We start from the raw sequence: 21,880 nt of genomic DNA, 5'->3' as shown, positions 1-21,880 counted from the left end.
ACCAGTGTCTCACCCATCCCTTCAGCACACACAGAGAAAAGCATTCCCCAAATCTACTGGACCCTTCTGATACTTCATATGAAAAAACCAACAAATATTTCAGATGGCTAAAAAAACCCCAACAGTTTCTCTTCAAAATGTTCTTACACAAATCTTAGAACCCATTTATTTTTCTCCACATTAAAAGGATGATTATCAAGATTAAGCACAGACAGATTACATTCACAGGTTCCTTTATGTTTACTTTAGCAAAGCTCATAGTCAGTACCGATAGTTTATTAACATGCCAGAACATTTAAACTCTACGTATTGCATATTTTATTTCCACGCACCAGTGCCTGGTACCTGGGTGATATTTTACTGGGTAAATGTAAGCACGCTTAGGGGGTTGCAAATGGACATTTCTCTTTGTTTTGGTATTCACCAGTAAAAAAAAGTGAGGTTTCTTCAAGTGATGCATCAGACCTGCAATAGCTCTCTTTGCGTGTCTCACGACAGCTAGACAAGAACAAGACGTCGTCTCCCATCAGCTACGCCACCATAAGGGTTCGGTTTCTCAGTACAGCTGGAGCTGAATTAATAGATCCCAGCTCCTGCGGCGGGGAGCTCCTACCCTTCCTTCCCCTGCCTCCCTCCAGCCTCCTGTCACATATATTTCTCCCAGGAGCACTGAGCTCGTTCTGGCACTCATCGGATCATATGATAAGCTGATTGAGATCACTAAAATGGCAGAAAGTTAACACAGAAAAAGCAAACTGCAGGGTGGGGCGGGGGATTGCAGATCAGGAAATTAAACTGGTTTGCTCGGCAGTCAGAGCAGAACCAGAGCTGGCAGGAGGCGATCGCGCGGCTGGGAGGCAGGCAGCGCCACGGGCCCCTCTGGCCGTGCTGGGCTCTATCGCCTCAGCTGACTTCTGACAAAAACCTTTTTTTTTTCCTCTCAAGTATATTTTTACAGGAGGTGGGGCCATATCAATGAGCTGATCTGTTTTTTTTTTTCTAAACAGGCACTTAGAAATGGTCCTGGTATTAGTGTTTTCCAACTCTCCACTTAACACCCAGTGGTCTGCCCCAAGACTTCCAGTCAAACAGCCCAGTCTCCCAATGCCTTTCTTAAGCATCATCCCCAAAGGTTCTTCTCTGAATCAGTCAAGCTCTCCAGCAAGAGGTATGCCCACTACACTTTACTTTTATCACAAATAATGATAAAAACACAACAAAACATTTCACTAAATTCACAGTTCCTTTAACTTTCTCCTCAACAATTTCTAAGTTTCCTAGGCAGAAACCTATACATAGCATCCACTAGAGCCGATGGACATCGATAGAGTATTTTTTTTTCCTGGATTAACTTCTTAATCTTTTTACAGATTCTTTCGAGACTGGCACCCCAGAACTGAAGCACCCCAAACCACTAGTCTCTTTGGAGAAACCCTGACCCCTTCACACCTTATGATGCCCTCCATGGAGGTAATGGCCAGGCATTGCTGGTGCATTAGAAAGGACGAAACGCTGCAGAATTCGCAGCCTCCGCCTTCTTTCACAACTCTTATTGTGCTGTGCTTTCCCCTTATTAACCAATCCACATGCTTTCTATAAATAAATTACTGTACTCGGGTTTCTGTCGGCTGTGTAAACTCTCTTTATTGCATGCATTTCTTTTTACAGCTTGGTCTCAAGTTGGTTTGGATTTTGAAACAAAGTTAGGGTCATAACATGTGTGCAGTGGCCAAGACTGACCTCACCTTGCCCTTACTACTTCTTGAACCAAAGCCTTTCAGCAAGCCCAGGAGAGATGCATCCCCAATTTCTCACCCTGGACCTATGCCTAATGACAAAAGCCTATGGTCTTCTCCTCAAGACCTACCATCCCACCAAGGGAGGAGGGGAAAATGTTTTACACCGAGGTGGAAAAATGTCTCCTCTCAGCTCTGCCCATTTTCCACAGTTCTGTGGAAGGAATCAAAAGACACAGAGATGTGGGGAAGCGCAGTTCGAGGTACAAAAAGAATATGCTAAAGATAAGAGAGGAACAAAGACATCTCAGAGAAAAAAACCCTCAAAACACTAAGGAGGGCTGAGGAAGAAGAAACTTTTTAAAAAACAGTTAAATATGGTTCACCGTTCATTCTGCAGTAAAGCGGGGATGCTAAAATGGCAGCAGAACATAGTCCAAGCAGAAAAAGTGACACACAGAAAAGAGAAGTAGCAAGACATCCACGGGATGCCACATATTTTATGGAAAGCTTGCTCTATTTGTCTTTTTAAATCTACAAACTACTGGTGGGCTTGCTATTTCCAGAGAGAAGCTCGAAATTTCCCAGGGCTCATTTTCACAACTTTTCTCAAGATGTCCCCGTGAGACTGGCCCCCTCGGGATGACTAACGTGCATCAGCCCGACCGTCCTTCCCCTACAGCTTTACGGGATCCTGCCGGTGCCTCCGCTAGTCCCTATCAAAACCTGGGGCCACGACAGCTACAGCAGAGATTGCTCGTGTTTCGCTTTGCTGTTTCTGTAGCGGGGATGGGAAAAGCTTCTCCATAACCCTCCTGAGGGACTGAAAAGCAAGGGAACTGCAGACTGTGGGAAGTGTGGGCTGCTCAGTATCCCAGGCCAAATTTAAACCCTGGTCATTTCAGAATATCATTAAAAATTACTCCAAATACCCTTTTCATAATATATGGAGCATTCATATTCTAAGCATCTACAACATATACAGGGGGGCTGCATGACATTGATTTATATGAGAGAAGTTAATGGACATTTTAAAGCCACATTCTTTTCATTAAAAACATTTTTAGAGGGAGGGGAAAAAGCAAACATCACAAGCACAATATATAAGCATGAGCGGAGTTTTTGTTTGTTTGTTTATCTGCTTAACAACTCTGCTCAAGATCAGACTTGTCAAATTATTAGCAGGCTGGTATAATTTTGCTTGTAACATGAAATGGCTAAGCATTCCTGTTTCGGAAACTGATCTTCAGATTTTCATAGCCAGCTTTTGCTTTGGAAAAAACTGCGTTAAAAATAATAAAATCGCAAAGCCGTTGAATGCAATGGAAGAACTGCAGAAGTCATAGATGGGAGAAACAGTCTCCTGGGATTAAAACTTATTCAAATCCAACTCCCAGGGCACTCCATAAATGTGGTAACCATTAAGGCTCCATCCAGACACCATCTCAGCAACACCACCGGCTAACACTCCGGAGGGACAGCATTTTTCTTGCAGAAGGAGGCCCCTTTTTTATCGTTGTCTGAAGCTGCGGCCCCTCAGGGTGTCCCAGGCTCCCCCATCCCCAGGGTGCACGGAGGTTCTTGCAGCTTTGTTTCTCGGGGCAAATTGTCGGCAATTACCATCCCAATATCTGAAAAATGCCGCAAGATTGCAAAATGCGACCCATGCGAACTGAAAACAGCAGTTTCTTAAAATATTGCTGGATACCAAATATCAGAGGCTGGGGATCACAGGATAACTGTCACCTGGCCAGAAAGTTAAGTACGGATATGAAACATGCAATGAAGATGACAGCAAGCTAGATGTATCTTGTTAAGCGTAAGATGACTGTCTCCAGAGCCAACGGACTGAGGAGGCTGCAGGATTTGCACTGCATAGTAGCAGCAACAGGTAGTGGAGGCTACATCATCCCATAAGCAAGTTTGCTCTCAGGGATGCGGGCCACGACAACTGTCAGCTGAGTCTCACTCCCACCCCATGGAAAAGAGCCCACCAACACATTCCCTTCATTTATCCATGTTATGATCAACCAAAATTTCCAAACTGCTTGTGTTTTCTTACGCATTCCCCCCCTCCTTTCTTTCCCTCTTTTCACGAATCTATTCATATTAAAGCACTTGTGTATCCTCCCAGGGAAGTAATGTAAGAATATTTTTAAGACCACTACTGCACTGTTCTATTTTTAAATGGCCTGTTGGGATGAGCAAGTCAATGGAGTTGAGCCTGCTGACCCCAAATCTTGTCCTGTTTCTTCTCATGCGGATGACAGAAAGTTCATTTACATATGGAAGATTTTAAAACACAGCTCTTCTCATCAACATAGCAACACTGCAGCATTTAACTGGTTCTTAAACTGAATCCACTACTTAAGCATATTCCCAGTCATGTCTGATAGCAATATGCTGTTTATTTCTCATCTCAGTGGGCTTTTGGCATGTTGAAAAGCAGAGGGGACAAGGGGAATCCTTGGTAGACTGCCAAGATCTGCAGAACATTACAAATTTCAAGCCTACCCACACTCTCCAAGTCAGTTAATACACCTACTTCTTGCCTCTTTCTTCCTCTGCACACATTATTACGGTAAAATTTTTGTTTGGGAAAGGTTCAAAGGCAAGTGGTGTTATGTGCTGGTTTTCATGGTGGGTTTTTTTTTCCCTAAGATGCCTCAATGTTACCAAAGAACTATGCAAATTAAATGTAAAAGAAATCCTGTCAGCTCATTTACCTCCTCCCCCCACTAATTATCCAAGATACGTATTCCACAGTAATGTAATTCTCCTACTAACACATTTTCCAGCTTGTGTATTAATATGCCTTTTGGGGGATTGTTCCTGGAAGCTTGCTCCTCAGCTAAATGCCATGAAAGTGGAATATGGGGCAACATCACAAATTAAGGAAGGAAGGCAGCATGCGTGACTCATGACTTGCAAGCTTGGATTATCCTGTATACCATGAAGTCTTTGGAAAACTTTTCCAAACTCCCAGTATCCTATGCTGACAGTTCTGTAAAGAAGAGCAAATTGGAAAAAAAAATCTACTAATTCACATTTCAGTTGCTACAATGTACACAGAAGCGGCAGGCTAGATTTAAACATGCTATCAAGTGAAAACTCACCAGGGTATCACCTCTTAGCGGTGCTGCACAATGCCGCCACGCCAAAACTAACTTTTCAATTTGCTTCTCAGTTAGTTGACTCTAAAGTCCTACCAGCCTGAGGCAACAGGCCACGGAGCAATGCTCTGCTAGTAGATTGCACACACCAGTGCAATAAATGATACCTTATTATTCCAATGCACGTTTACCATCAGATCTTTTTGTCACTTGCCAACACAGAAAGTTGCAGACCAACCAGCTTTGCATTGCACGTACTCAGACTCTACAAGATGTTTCTTCCCACTCCCCAGAAAGGCTAGGTCTACCCTGTGAAAAGCAGCGGGAGTGATGCTTGTGGAGGAAACTGAACACGCGTTCTGAGATAGAATGGCACAAAGTGAAAGCAACCTCCCCAATTAAAAACAAATAATAAAGTAGAAAATGTTCTTAAGCAAAAAGTCTACCTAGTTGCATTTGTAGCCAAAATAATGCTGTTCCTACTGATACAGCATTCTGAAAGCTAAATAATCACAGGCTTCAGTGATGGAGATAAATTTGTAAAAAAAAAAGGATAATGTTTATCTGGCAAGGAAGATTCTTCTAGAATAAAAATCAGTAAACAACCTCAGTACAAAAGCCTGGCAAAATCACTGCAGAAATGCATGAGAAGAAAAAAAGGCCAACATCAGTGTTCTTTCTTCCTGTTAGACGATTTCTAAACCCAAACCAACCAGAAGCTATTAAAGACTCCCACTGTTTAAGTCAAAGACAGGACAGGGTTCTGTGTTTTCCCTCTGTCTAACTCTTGACATCAAATGCCTGGAAAGCAAAACAGAAAACAACATACTCTCTATCCTGCTTTAGATATCCACAGGCTCACTAGCTGTCTATTGAAGACATAATAATGACAATTTACTCATGCATAGTACTGCATTCTGTGAAGTATGAAAGATGCACAGTTATTATCAGTCCTGTACTTCCAGGGACAGAGTGAAAAAATGTTATCCGCTAGTAAGGAAAAAGAGAGTCCTATGCACTGATTTTTTACTTCGATTGCTAGTTTTGTGGTAGCTTTCCCATCCCAAAAGATGCTGCATATACATTACCAGAGGTGTTTCCTTCTCCCAAACAGCTCATTGCCTAAATAGGAAAAAGGAAGGAAGGAAGGAAGGAAGGAAGGAAGGAAGGAAGGAAGGAAGGAAAAGAAAAGAAAAGAAAAGAAAAGAAAAGAAAAGAAAAGAAAAGAAAAGAAAAGAAAAGAAAAGAAAAGAAAAGAAAAGAAAAGAAAAGAAAAGAAAAGAAAAGAAAAGAAAAGAAAAGAAAGAAAGAAAGAAAGAAAGAAAGAAAGAAAAGAAAGAAAGAGGATGGTGGGAAAATCGTGGCACAAAGCCACAATCTGACTTTCCCAGGATCACAACAGGTCAACGGCAGAGCTCTGTTAGGAGGCATCTCCACCAACTCCCAGAACCCTGCCCAGCGGTCCACCTTGTCCCACCTCTCAGCAGGAGACGTTTTTGTCTGACAGGAGAGGACAGGAAGAGAACCACAATGACAAACAACTCTCTTGCCACTTCATCTGGAAAACAATGCCGGTCCCCCGTAGGACCTCGGACAGATTTGCCTTAGTGAGGCCTGACTATCATGTCCATTTCGGTTCACAGCCACCGAGGTATCTGACTAGGTGACAGATGGAAAAACGCTGGCAGAAGGAGGGGATGTTGCAGGGGAGGGTGAAGGTCCAGCAGCGGTGCAGTTTAAGACTGTGGCTGGCCCTTCGTTACCCAGTCACGCCAATCCCAGTCCCTTCAGCCAGCTTGGATCCCCCAAGGCCACGCATCTCCTGGCTCAAATGGCACAAAACATCCCCTTATCAAGTGGAGCTTACAGATCTCCCTCTTCCTTCTCGCTCCCAAATACCAAGCAGAAAAGGCTGACACACTGCAGTCTGCTGGCAACGCCAGCAGCAAGGCTGCAACGCATTTTTCCACAAGGCCTCAACTCCAGGCCATTGAGAAGTTTTTAAAAGATAGGCCTTGCTGAGCGCTGCCCCTTCACCAGACACCCTGGCCATCAGCTGGCTGCTGGCTCGTGCTTTGCTGCTCTGTAGGTGGTCAGCTGCCCCAGATTTGATGTTTCTTCTACAGGGACATTTGAGCTAACTGCCTTGAGGTGCCAGCCTGGAAAATACCCTCTTCAAGAGCCATCCTCAAAGTCACCATCCCACCCTTCCAGCCACGACCAGGCTACGCCCAGATTTAGTGACCTTCACTAAACACAACGTCACTCTTTTTCTCTTACAATAGAGTCCCCACCCTCAGACTCCTCCAAAAAGAGAACGGCCTCTAACCTTATTATTGCTTGTATTTTTTTCTAGTTTTAAGCATACCTAGGTAATTTAGTTGGGACACCACTGAAAGACACACAAAAAAACCCCCTAACTAAAACAAAAGAAGAGAATGAAACCAGAGTCGAGGCATACCTCCCATGCGGACACTGTTGGCTCAGACTATATTTGGCTTCCTCTGGAAACGTCCAGCTAAAATCTGCTGTGTCCGGCTCTCATTCAAATCAGTTCTTCACCCTACCTTAACGGCTTTACCAGTCACTAAATCCACCCCCTCCTAACACTAATTCGTCTCTTCGGACCCTCTGCAATGGTCTCTTTTATGCAGAACAATTTCTTTCTGGCAACTATAATTAAAAACAAGCCAGATGGAGAACATCAAGAGAAGAATTTAGACCAAAATGATAAAACATGTGCTTGTAGATACAAAATGACATGGGCTACAGATACAGCTGACTTCTCATTTTACACCTCAGCAACCACTTTCATCACCAAAGCACCCTCCGGTGGATCCTGGCCACCGACTGAAGTAGAGGCATGTTTGGCGGCATGGCCATAGCGAGCCCTGCAGCAGGGCTGGCATGGATCAGGTTGAAGGGGACCACCACAGGTCTCCAGAGCGAGCCCGGCGCTTGCCAGGTGCCACCCCACCATCACAACCATGCGATGCCACTTCAGAGAGACGTCGTGCACCACGCGCTGCTTCTACCTCTGACCAAGCGCAGCTCAAACAGACTCCCCGGGGTCCCTGCGCAGGCGGATGGGAGCTTCGGAACAACGGAGACGCCTCCATAGCTGAGAGAGACAGCAGATAAAGGGCAGAGTCTCCAGATCACTCCTCCAGAGTGACATCGAAATAAGCCTGGATGAAAAGAGCCTGGGGCCACTTCTCTTTGTGTTTTAAATGAATTCATATCGACATTTAACTCATCACCCCTGGACGTGCAAATCAGAGCTTTCCGACCAAACAGAGCAATTTATGCCTTGTGACCAAGGCCCTCTGCAAACCCAGGCAAGCCTGGGCCCGTTTCACTCTGCTTACTGCCAAGAAGCTGCTGAGAAACCACCTCGGTGCTGGACATGCACCTCCCGAAAGAGGAGGAGAGATGTCCCTGACAAACACCATCACTTCAACACAGTGCTGCTACAGCAGCTGTGCCAGACAAACATCTACCAGCCTTTTCAAAGCCTCGGTATTTCGCCCTGTCACAGATCTCGGGATAAAAGCACAAAATTTAAGCATTAGGTACACAGAAATGCCAGAAGGCCTACATAAAAGACTTACTTTTCTTTTGGGGGGGGGGGGGGAAATCAAAACCAAAGCAGAGCTAGTCCCTCACCCTCCCTGCACCGACGCTGCTGTAAGCAGCCTGCACTTTCTTGGGGTACGCTGTCAGACATCATATGCCACGAGAGAAGGAAAACCAAGCCCAGGTAACGCTGCGCTCAGACGGAGGACGTGGTCATCATGGAGCTGCGCACAGCTCCGTAACCAACACCTACTGAGAAACAGGTGACGGCCACCCCAGGCAGCGAGGGGAAGGTGTCCCTCACCGGGCAGCATCCAGCGGGCACTGACAGCATGCATTTGGGGACCTGGCTGCCCGAATCTTTAATTTCAAGTATGCTAAACAGATGGGGGAATTATTTTGGAAGGTACAAAACCTCACTGTAAATGCAAAAGACATGGTGGAAGAGGAAGGGAAAAGGGAGAGCGATTGGCTCCACTCCTTTTTATTTCCCTTTTTAATATGTTTTTGGGTTTGCTGTTGTTGATTCAGCCCGCTGGACAAGGAGGAGCCCAACACACACACTGACACATGCGGCTGTCCCCACTGAGAGAGTCCTACCTTTTGTCCAGCTGCACCACGAGATGCTAACAAGCACCCCGCGTGGGCAGGATCTGAAGCCATCACTGGACAGCTTAGTATTAATGAGAGGAAAGGGGAAGGAGAACTATTTTCATTTATACCATCCCAGTGGAACAAGACAGCAGAGCAGAGCAGTCAGCTGCATAACGGGTTTTATTTCAACATGGTTAAAATGAAAGTTTTCACATCCACGACCTTTAAAAAATTCCAGGACATTAACAGTTAAGGCAGAAAAGTTAATAAAGTCTTAAGTAGATAAAGCATATACATATAATGAAATTCCAGTCCAACTGTCAATATTCCTCCAGTGCTGTAACACGACAAAGAAGGGCTGGAACTGTGTGTTTTAGGGCTTTTTGCTTTTCCTACTGAGGGCAGATACTGCCTGGCATCTCTTTCCTTTAGCCATTACGAACATCATCAGCACCACTTCCAGTTAGTCACATCTGCTAGCCACTGTGGGCTAGGGAGCCATAATTTACTAGGCAGTGACGGCTGAAACTAAAATGCTTCTTCTAGGACACCAGATCTGCTGGGGGAGTACTACAAGAGGAGGAATTCTTAAAAAGTATTGCACCAGCCAGCGTAGCAGCCACACGAACAGGGACCGTGTTTTATACTGTGACCCTGGACATAAGAGCAAATTAAGAAATATTTTCCCAACTTGTTTGCAAGATGCAAAACACACATTTAGCCTAAAGTTATACGTATTTTAATTAAACGAGGACTCACACCAGAAGACTCTTTCCAGCATTTTTATCTTCTGGTACCCTGCCAAGTCATCTGTGCTTCTAAAGCAAAAAAACCCAACCCAAACCAAACCAAAACAAAAAAAAAACCAAACCACCTTGTCCTTGAGAAACTGGCATGTGGCCAGCGAGCGATCTGTAAACAGCTTTGTGTCCACACAAACTATTTTCAAATATTCAGGCAGTATTTTCAGACCTCAAACTATTTCTGCTTCGTCAGCACAGGAGCCTGACTCAGAAACCCAAGCCTGTACTAACAACCCTTTCTGTAACAGACTTGCCAAAGACAAAACCCCAACCTCAGAGGGGTTTAAAATATTTATTTATTTATTTAGCAAAAGGAGGACCAAAATGAACACAATTTCCTCTAGGTTGCTACCTGGGTAGTATTTAAGTTGCTTTCCCAAAGCCTGTGGCCACTGTGTTTATTATGTGAAAGGGCCACACGACAGAAAAGCCATTGTGCAACACACTCGGCTCGCAGGTTAATCCACGGAAAAGAAAGGCATTCATCAAGGAAATGGAGCCTGCGCGTTCTCCGATTATTACTTTTTACCGAGTACTCAAGAACACACCAAGTGCCTCACAAAAACTAGTCAAAACACGTTCACTGCTCTTAAATAACACACTACGGGCCTTCGCAGACCAAGTTGTGGCAAACAAAAAGGGAAAGAAATTCCTCGGGAGGACTCGTCAAACAAGCCCAGGGTGCTGCTGCCATTGCAGCCAGTCCCCACCCACTCTGCTGTGCGCTCAGGGTACAAATATAATGCAGACTGAGCAAAAGGTATTTCGGTGCAAAAGGATTTGTGAGATTTTAGTCCCCAAGCACACAACTTCTGTAACTGGAGGTAGGAGATACACTGCAGACTTTTTTTTTTTTTTTTTTTTTAGTATTTCTAATAATTGTGCTTGGGGAAAAAAACCAACTCTTCTCATGACACTACACAAAAGTATTATTCGACTCACGATCCAACACCAGCTATTCCTGCAGACCACAAGTCACTACTCTGGAGCACAACTCTTCATTAGATGTAATACAAAAATTGTTAGTCGGAAAGGCCAAGCTTTTGGTTGTAGATCATTCAGCAAACTAGTATAAATAGGACAACTTAGTATTGCCCTGGACTGCAAAAGAGGAGCAAGGACCAAAATTCATGTGCCATGGACGACTAACACATTTTGTAATCACTTACAGCCAGGCAGCTTATCCCAGCATCACCGTCCATCCAACCTCTCTCACACCGCACTGCTTCCCAGGCGGCGAAGCAGAAGGAAGAAAGAGGCGGCGGGTGCCTCAACCCCAAACAGTCCCCCCAGCACGAGGCACAAGCCACTGCGTGTGCGCTGGGCAGCAAGGCCGTCCCTCCGGCCCCACAAGCATTCCGGCAGCCATGCTCCGGTCAGGGAGAGATGCAGAGGGGATGTGGCGTGAGCCTGGACAGGGTCCTGTCTCGCTGAGGGCAGATGCACATCATAAAGGAAGCAGGGAACGGACCAGGCCTCCCAACGACTACAGCAGGTTGACCGTCTCCTGGCTCATCAGCTCATCTCCCCTAAATATAGGTATGGAAATGGGAGCCTGTGAACAGTTCGGACTGAAGTCCCAGACCCTGGCAAACTGAAAAAACTGCTCCAGCAATCCTTCAGCCCCAACTCAGGAGCGCCCTACACACCCAAAGTTTCCATCCTCGGCTGGGTGTTTTCCCAAGTTGTGAAAGATCTCGCATATCTGCCCATACTTTGTTGTCTCCAAGAGCAGACACAGCCGACTGTGAGGGATGCACACAGCCACATCTGGTTTGCAGCACAGCTGGAACCAGCACGCCGCCTGCTGCCATGTGGGTCTTTGCAAAATAACTGGTCACCACTGCAGCTCAGAGACAGACCGAGGTGGGGAACAACCCAGAAACCTCCAGGAAAATGGAGCAGTTTCTGGTTACAGATTCACAAGCGAAAACATTGCTTAATCCTGCTCAGAATTTCAACTCAAAAATTTGTAATCCTGCAAACACAGATATACATAATGCTGTAGCCAAATTTAATCTCTTACCATTCCTTTCTACCACTTCCAACCTTACTAAAAGGAGTGGAGAAAGGGACTGGAAAGAAACAAATTTTTAAAAAACTAGAAGCCTTCCACTTGTTTTAAGGTATTTGCTCAGGCACACTTTCCTAGGATGCATACAAACCTATCTACAGAGGAAAGTTTGAGCAACGCTGCCTCAAAAGCTACCTACCCTTTACCCAAATCACCACTTGCATCTGGAAAACACAATCAGGTACTCTGACCAAACGCTACAGCCATGACCTAAATACATTACGTGGTATGGTGGTGCAGAACAGCAGTTCCTAGAATTAAGCAATCTTCCAATTAAGTGTCATGCACTGAAAACAAAATTAAATCAGCTGTGATGCTGCCCTACTACTTCTACTCCCTTCTCCCCACATCAGGGAAAGAAAACAAAATCCTTTCCACGAGTCTGAATGCTGTATCACCAGCAGGACTGGATTTCTGAGATGCTGGGGAGGGGTCTATGTATGCCAGCTGTGCCTGTCCCAAATTACAGCACTCTGAGGAGAGCTAAAACAAAGCAATTATTTTTTAAATTGTAATAAAACTGGATTTCCGAAAGTTCCAATGCTTTTAAAGTTTGCCTTTTAAATTTACAGGCACTTGTCTAATTACTGAAAGAGCATTACAGTTTATTATAATCATGTGTCTGCACTAAAAACATCAATATAGCATGCTGGAATCGATTGCTCAATTATACAATGCACAGCTATTGCAATTGCTGTCAAAGTAGAATTCATAACAAGTCCAAGGGCTTGCCTTTCAAAACACGAGCAAGAGTAATACTTAACACTTAAAGCAATTTCACTGAACCAATGGATCACCGGGAGAAGCACATAAAAAACAAGATTTCGTGCAACATGCTGTCAGTTATGGGCCGTGTTTGAAGACACGTGCATGCACAGATGCAGATTTATGCCAAGTGTGAGGCAGCCCCATCAAACACGCAGCTGGATGAAGGGCTGACTACGGCACAATGCTCTAAACTTGAGCACCAACCACTGCTTCACCACTCATGTCACCTACCCTGGGTGACAAGACCCTAATGAAGTCAGAAGCCCATCCCACCCACCAGCCCAGTAGGTGAGGGTGCTTTGCCACACAGGAGAACTACCCAAATCCAGAAACTACAGGGCATGAAGGGAAGGAAGGTCGGGGGCAGCCACCAAGGTGCACCTCCGTGTGACCCCTGGCAGCCCCAGCTCTGGCAAAGTTGTGCGAGATGCTGCTCCACTATCACTGAAAGTGAAAAACACACACACACACCCCCACATATAGCCCAAAACATGTTTTCCATCAGCACTCACCTCTGCCTGACTCTGTCTATGGCGGGAAGGGAAGCTCTTACAACTGGCTCTTTCCAGGGGAAAGTTGGTGAGACCTTCTGATCCTCCCAAAGGCACCACGGGAGCACCTGCTGCAGCTACACACAGCCTGACAGAGGGCAGTCGGGTCCCCACAGGCACACAGGTCTGTCCCAGAGGTTTTACTCTACCTAAATCAGGGCCTGGGAGGATGTTTTAGTCAAAAACAAGCAAAAAGAACAGGGTTCTTGTGCTACTCTTAATCCTCGTCCAGCTACAGCACATCTCAAACAGAGATGCCTGGAAAGTAAATAAACAAACAGAACCAGGCTTAGAGTCTCCAATGAATTTCCATCTGAAACAGCAAGAAAAACTCAAAAGCTTAATTTGATACTACGCTGGGCTGGAGTTCAAATAAACATCAGAATTCAAAGCTGGAAGCATGAAAGATGCCCAGTGCTGAAGAAAGAAGGGAAGGAGCTCATACCTTCCACCAATGGAAGGGTTCCTTCCTACAGGGGCTTCCTTTCTGATTTTTGGCACAAACCCTAAGTGCAACCAAGAAAGAAGCAAAGCTAACAGGATCAGAGGTAAAATCATCCAAGATCCAAAAAATGAAAATTGAGGAGCTGTAACATCCAAGTTTCCACAGGGAGCACAGAACAAGTGTTCCTCAATATGCAACCGAATGGTTGGGGCAGAGAAAACAAGCAAATACAAGTTACTGGCAAATGCCAGCACACCATTTTAGGAAAATTAGCAAGTGCTTAATTTTATTTTAATTTATTTTGATGACTCTGCTTTTTATTTTCATTTTTTACTAATGCTTCACTAGCTTACCAGCCATCTTCTGTACACATTTAAAAATGGATAACGCACAGCTTCCATTTAGCCTGCTCATTAGATTAAAAATTTCAGGAGACACTATTCCAAAGGAAAAAAAAAAAAGAAAACCAACATTTCTCCATTATATGAATAAGCCTGTAGCTAAGAGAGATTTAATCTACTTAATTGGACTGTTTGCCACTTGCATTATAGTTAGTATTGAAATCAGTGGGTGAAATTCAACAAGAAGCAGCAAGTGAGAAAAAGCAGTCTAGTTGACTGCTGCATGAAAACCTTCAAGATCCATCCTTAGCTTCATTAAAAGCAACTGAAAACAATCAGGAAAACCTGTTAGTGTGAATTCAAAGTAGACCACTCCAGCTTCCCAGTCTTCATTTCCATGTTCATCGCAGGCAGAAGTTCATTTGTTTTACTTTTATGACTCCCATGAATGTGTCATACACTCGACAATAAGTACTCACTTACTAATGACAAGTTTTAGCTCTGCCTTGAGATAGAAATCATTCAAAGCACAGGCGAGTCTGTGCCAATGCGTTCCAAGCAAACAAACTCAAAGATACATGATATGCTTACATCAAGTCTGATTTCTTCAAGGAAATTCACTTAAAAAGGAGGCCTTCAGGCTATGTTTCTCCAGACTGCCCTATGGAAGAGACCCAAGAGAGAGCGGGTCAGAAACATGGCAGAGAGGACAGATGAGCCCCAGTAAGGAACCAGGATGGAGAACTGCATGTCCACCCTGGCACTCTGGGGAACCACGCCATGCTATGGTTTTGGCAGGGCCCTGGGATATAGGAGGTAACGACTGCAAACAAACAAGAGAGAGTATTTTTACTGGTGGATGGGTCAATGGCAAAGGAGCTGAAGATATGGCATGTAGGTGCAAGTACAACCTTATCTTTCATCTCTTCCTCCACATCAGATCTTCAGCACTCCCAGCGATGACTCCATTCATCTCAGAAAACAGGATCTCAAGTGAGAATACCTAATAAATTCATGGATTGTTGGGATTTCATGTCCCCCAGCTAGAATCACCTCGTGAATGACGAGCAAACCCTTTCTTTCTTCAATCAAGATTACATGATACTGGATTGCATGTGACACTCACATGGCTACTGCCCAGGCAAGAGTGACGAGCAATCAAAAACCAACCCGGCGGGGGGAACCAACAGAGCTTCCTTCCTAACTTCTCTGCTCGCTTTAAACATCCAAACTCAGACAAAGAAATCTATCTCATGGATATACCATGACATAAAGAAGTGACACTCATTCCAGAAAGCTGGCAGCTGTAGAAAAAGAGAGGGGGAGGAAGAAAGAGAAAGAGACCACTTCCAATACCATGATAGCCCTCACAAAGCATGCCTGCTTAGCCACTACTAGGAAGCCAACACGTGACAGCAGGCCATTTTAGCAGACAAGCCCAGGAAACAAGTGTGCACGCAGGAGATTACAGGGATGAGGAAATTCCAGCATTTAACAATCCCAGCTACCACCGCATCCCGCCTATGTGCTCTTTACGCAGGAGAGTCTCTCCTCAGAGCACCAGATTTCATTCCTGATAGGGAAAAAAAAAAAGTTGCCTCAACAGTGCCAGTGATTTATTACCAATATGAGATTAAGAGAATTTTGTTCCTCAAAGCTAGATTTAAAGAAGGCTGATCCATTTAATTATGCCATTAATGAGAGCTAATGATGCTTCTTTCCATCACAGCTAGACACGGGCACTTCGAGGACTGGACTCTACTTGTCCTGCTCACCACTTTGGCTGTGATTAAAAGGTCAACATTCAAATACAGGTACCTCAAATTCGGTGCGGTAAAAAAAATAGTCTGATGTTCAAAGACAGGGAAAAAAACCCAGATTTCTGTATTCTTTGGTTGCTGTGATACCTGAAACATGTAAGGTGCTTCCCAAATCTACAAAACTGAGATAGTTAAGGCCTCCAAAATGAAAAGGTACAATAACAAAAATTTTAAGAAACAAGTATCTATTAAATGTTTTTGCAAAACTCTTCAGCAGACCGTAAGCTCTCAGTGAAACTACTTCTGAAACTAGCAGCTGTGCCAGACGACCTCTGCACATATAAATTATTTGTGGAGAAACTTCTATATGCATTTAGATGTTAGCATTGCTACCATTTTTCACGCATGCAGCGACAGTCTGACCCAAACAGCATCCGTATTTCTACCCTTATGACCATTTCCCTAAATCTTCTCAATTTGCAAATGTTTCTTTCTACTCTTTTCAAGCCACATCCTGCAAAGCCTGATAGTACAGAAATTAAGCAATGACTTTCTTGTACCACCTTCCACTTCCTCAGAGAAAGCAGCCTTAGCATCCAGTAGATAAAGAGCATGCACTCGCATCTTGTCTTTGATCTGAAAGATGAAACATGCCAACCATCTCTTCTTCCTGTTAAACCCAGTACGTAGCTCTAACCCTCTGCTTACAAGAGAAGACAGAAGCATTGGAAAGGTCCTCTCATGGACAATGGGTTTGGGATTAGAAGACAATGCGGAGATGGGAACATTGCCAGGATCCAAGAGAGCTGATTTCCAGGAGAAACTCCAGACATTGATCCCCCCACCCTCAAATCTAGCTTTCCAGATTTGGCATGAAAATTACTAGAAGCTTCAAAACTGGTCAGGGAAGAAAAGTTCACAAGGAGATTGATATCCTGAGCAACTTGAGGCACGTTGAAGGAGATGCATGAAAATCTGGGATGTTTGTCACCACAAGATACTGTGAGGTGGAAGAAAGAATGTCAAGAAGAGAGGCCTGGAAGGAGGTGACACATTTCCACTCCAGCCATAGACATCCTGTGCAATTTTGAACATGTTAACTCAATTTCCTCTGGTTTTGGGGTTTTTTTTAATCTATAAAAATATTAACTAACTTTATAGTTGTGTTGTCAGGCGTAATTCATTAATGTTTATGAAAAAAGTGCTTTGAGTTCCTGGGTAAAAGCCACAGATAGATCACATATTAAGTAACAGCTAAATGTTACCAGGACTGGTTGCTCTGTACTGAGTGGCCATTTGAGACCAGGAAACAGCAGCCGACACTTCCAGCAGAAGCGCCAGACATATTCGGTGCCTTGCCAGATCCGGAGGAGAGTGGCCGACACCACAAAAGCAAAGCAACAAGATCATGGGTGCTGAGGGAAAACCGAGGAAACAGAGTCAGACTTCCCCTTCCTCCGGCGAGCGGCCGAGCCCGGACTGCCGGCATCCTGCGGTTCAATTCGTGCGGTCTAAATATGGGTGATTGATGCCTTGTGGGACATCCCAGGGCAGGCAGAAAACAGCACAAGACCTGTTAGAGATCTATGTCCTTTTGGAGCAGATGCTGGGGGCTAAGCAGGATGTTCCAGTATACCTCTCCTTGGCAGAGAGGAGCAGAGGGGGACACGAGTCCCATCCCACTGCCCACGAGGTGCAATGCTACCACCAGCCATCCCCTGGTCCAGCAGCTCGAAGGCAGTGTCCCAGCTGGATGCACCCAGGTTTTGAAGGCAGCTGGGCTGCAGTGGCCCCTGGAAGCGGGAGGAATCCCTTTGGTTTCAAGGAAATGCCTTGACACGGCTGGAACAAAGCTTAACGGCAGGCATGGCTTCCCAGCCTCCCAGCCTATTTTAAAGGGCATGCCGCAAACAATGCCACAATTTGGCATTGGCATGGAAAAAAAGAGGAGCGTCTACTCAATAAGGCTACTGTTTACTCTTTCTTCATGTAAGATGAGATCCCTCCACCTCTTTTAATTTTTCACTCTTAATCCAACTGAAAAAAAAATATCTCCTATTCCTGAAAAAGTGGTGTGATTTGTTCAAGGAGTATATGCATTGTAACTTTCATCTTCCCAATATTGAACGCTTTCCATGTTAAATCTGGAAAGGCAGAAAGGGGTTACGGGAAGGATTATCGTTAATTCTTTCACTGCTCTTCAGTATAGCAAAAAGGACTGAGCAGGTTAAGACAGTGTCTAGCAGAAGTAACTATTTTATTAAAGAAAGATCTGTTGAATAAACATTAACAGCATTATTTGGACATCTTCAAGAGACTGTAAATCCAAGATTTGCTGATGTTGAGGAAATGCAGATCTTTATCTATAAGCCTGAAAGCAAAGTGAAATGAAATAAATATCTGAATTCCCCCTCTGTAGAGAAATTTTGTCCTTCAGGACAAAACTCCACTGCTTCAGCGCTGCCACTTCTGCACCTTGCCCAGCTCCAAGCTGGAGCTGTTGGTGTACTTTGAAACCTAAGGTGTTCTTGTTTCCAAATTTAAAAGTCACTAGATCCTCTGAAGGCTCCGTGTTTCAGGGGTGGTGAGAAAAGACTCCCTTTAACGCAGGCCAACTCCTCCCACACTTCTCAACTGATGGCTCACTCTATGCCAAATTATTTTAAAATTCTGCAAATCCAAGGAAGAAGGTTCCAGAAATGAGGAGCAGCCTGGGGCCACGCAGCACCCTCTGCCCGCAGGGACCCTCTCCTGCACCCCACAACCCATCCGGCATTCACCACAGAGTTTAAATCCTCCTCTTAAAGGACAATTTTTGCAGGGCCGGGTGGGACCCCGAGGAACTCCTCTGAAGTAAAAGACCCTCAAATCCCTGGGTCGTGATTCATTCAACGTTGTGATGGAGGACCACCAAGCACTATGGTGTAGCCAACTACTCCCGTGACCCTTCAGTAGGCAGACGTCCTTCTTCCCCGCTCAGCTGCAGGAGTTACAGCTATTTAAAGAAACTGCACGACACATCCAACACGGAGGACTTGTCACCCTCCTCCCCACCTCCTCTAGGAGAGGCAGACATTCAGCACATTGTTAATTAGGTCCTAAGCTCACCCTCTGCCTGGTGCTTTGCGCGCCTCTGATTCATTAGAATATTACTAAGGTACAACTGGAGATAATCATGCCGTTAGCAGCATTAGCAGGGCAGTTTACAAGATTACATACAATGAGCATCAGTTAGAGGGAAGTGCATCATTAATTTAACAGAACAGTTAAAAAAAAAAAAAAGAGCAACAGTCCAATTATCTTCTCCCTGCGCCAAGTTTCAAATAAAGCCCTGTGCGGGGCCAACACTATAGCACAGTAGGGAGCAGCACAGTGGGCTAAAATTGTGTTATTCTTCTCTTTGTTGGGAAAGGAGGACTAACAACTTGGACTGGAAGGCATTTAACTATCTATTTGATTAGTCATTCAACAGAATAATGAAGGTTACCAAAGCACCATCCAGAGCAAACGTATACCTGACCTCACGTCACACGCAAACGCAAGTTCAAGTGCAATTCCTCCCCATGCTCATCCACCCATCTCTTTCCGAAGCTGGGTTTGATACCAACAACCTGCTTTATCCCATTTCTCTTAAACTATTAGGTTCCCTGCATTGTAAAAGATCAAGCTTACAGTAAGATGTTGTGGAGAATGCGGAAGTTACATGTGCAGTATTTATAAGTAACTATTTTATACCACCCAGGTTCTCTGTTTGATATTACTATGTCCAAACACCAACAGTTAAAGCAGAGCAAGGGGGAAACTCATGGCAAAAATAAAGTTACTTTAAAAAAAAAAAAAAAGCAGAGGTTTTTTGTTGAGTAGAACAACCAACTACCTTCAAGTTTACACAGTTCACTCTTTCCTAGGTGAGTGGAGGATCAAAGAGGATCCTAAACCTCAAAAAAATGCTAGGAAACAGAGCAGAGGTTGGGTGAGAGCCTGCCCTGGGTCTATGAGTAGAAGTGATGACTCCCACATCCGCAGGTACAGCTGCAGCAAGCCAGAAATTAAATTAAGCTGTCTAGGGAGAGGCACAGATGGGAGAAACTTCACAGCTGGTGTCTATAGCATGAGTAAATACACACCCCTGCATGCAGATGTTCTGCAGGTTATTTTCAAGGTACAAGCCGTCCATAAGAATAAATGAACAAGGCTGGGTTTGCAGGCAGTCTTTCTGCATCATCGAAAATACACATGGTGTCACTAGCCCCCAAGGGGAAACAGCTGAAACAGGACAGGGACAGTGTCATCCAGGCAGTGGGGAAAAAGGAAGCCTGCAGCCCACACAACTTCCCCGCCAGCCATGTCCTGAGGACCCAACCCGGCGTGAAGCACGGGATGCCAAAGCCCTTCCCTAAGGAGCTGCACTCCAGGTGGATGAGAGGAGCTCACAGCGTCCCCAGAGCTCGGGCAGGCGTACACCGATGCATGGTGGGGAGCGCACAGCGACCAAAGGCAATGGGAACTCAATGGGAACTCTTCAGTTGGGAGCACGAGCGAACCAGCAAGCTCATTCTGCAAAGAAAGTGGGAAGACATAAGGCTGAAGCCTCTCCACCAGCTACCAACACGGTCTGGGTACTGGGGGAAGCTCACGCCAAACGCTAGTTGGAACAACAGCCTGTTGGGACTGAATGGATTTACACAGGCTCAGCGTGGGAGTGCGGCTCAGCGACAATTTCTTTCTTATTTATACTGCAGTACCACTCAGTGGCCTCAAATCATGACCGAAGCGGCATTGTGTTAGATACTGTTCAGCCACCCACATAAGCAAACCGCTTAGCCCAAACAGCTTACGAGCTGATGTCCTCATTCAGGAAGGCATGTGCACCCAAGCTATCCCAGACAGCAAATACTCCAAGTGTTAAATCCTGCTCTGATTAGGGCAGAAATGCCAGTCTGGAAAAGACCTGGATGGAATTACTGTTGCAGCAAATTCAGCTCTTTCACCTGGCTGCATTGTGTCTAATGCTCAGGTCCCACAAGTTCCCAGCCACTTGGTAAGCTGGAAGGGAAAATGCTAGGGTGCTGCTAAGGATTAGTAAAAAGTTCTGTAAAGTAGTCAAAGTGCGGCTGTGGTATTCAATAAGAGGCCATGCAATTTCATAGAATCACGGAATGGTCTGGGTTGAAAAAGACCTTAAAGATCATCTAGTTCCAACCCCCCTGCCATGGGCAGGGACACCCTCCACTAGACCACGTTACCCAAAGCCCCATCCAACCTGGCCTTGAGCACGTCCAGGGAGGGGGCATCCACAGCTTCTCTGGGCAACCTGTTCCAGTGCCTCACCACCCTCACAGTAAAGAATTTCTTTCTAACATCTAATCTAAATCGGCCCTCCTTCAGCTTAAACCCATTACCCCTTGCCCTGCCGCTACACTCCCTCATAAACAGTCCCTCTCCAGCTTTCCTGTAGGCCCCTTCAGGTACTGGAAGGCCGCAATTAGATCTCCCCGGAGCCGCCTTTTCTCCAGGCTGAACAACCCCAACTCTCTCAGCCTGTCCTCATAGGAGAGGTGCTCCAGCCCTCTGATCAGCTTCGTGGCCCTCCTCTGGACTCGCTCCAACAGCTCAATGTGTCTCCTGTACTGGGGCCCCCAGAACTGGACGCAGTACTCCAGGTGGGCTCTCACAAGAGCAGAGTAGAGGGGCAGGATCACCTCCCTCGACCTGCTGGTCACGCTGCTTTTGATGCAGCCCAGGACATGGTTGGCTTTCTGGGCTGCAAGCGTGCATTGCCAGCTCATGTTGAGCTTCTCGTCCACTGACACCCTCAAGTCCTTCTCCTCAGGGCTGCTCTCAGTTCATTCTCTGCCCAGCGTGTAGTTGTGCTTGGGATTGCCTTGACCCACATGCAGGACCTTGCACTTGGCCTTGTTGAACTTCATGCAGTTCGCATGGGCCCACCTCTCGAGCCTGTCAAGGTCTCTTCAAACCAAACCAAAACACACACCCCAAAAAACACAACCCCCCCCCCAAAACAACACTTCTTCGACAGAAACTTACATTGAAAGAATTCAACTTGTATTTAGCTTGAAGTTTGCTCCTCCTGTTTCAAGGCTCAAAGGAGGTTTTCT

The 21,880-nt window shown here is 45.3% G+C and overlaps 1 protein-coding gene across 10 annotated transcripts in view; it reads right to left on the bottom strand.

Annotated features, from left to right (window-relative positions):
- The window catches only part of MAP4K4 (mitogen-activated protein kinase kinase kinase kinase 4), a 168,826-nt gene that overhangs the window by 90,040 nt on the left and 56,906 nt on the right, over nucleotides 1-21,880 (bottom strand). The window lies entirely within an intron of this gene.

This window comes from Grus americana, chromosome 1, assembly GCF_028858705.1.
Source record: "Grus americana isolate bGruAme1 chromosome 1, bGruAme1.mat, whole genome shotgun sequence".
NCBI classification, from domain to species: domain Eukaryota; kingdom Metazoa; phylum Chordata; class Aves; order Gruiformes; family Gruidae; genus Grus; species Grus americana.
The sequence above is the reverse complement of the archived record's forward strand: the minus strand, read 5'-3'. Positions and strand labels throughout refer to the sequence as shown.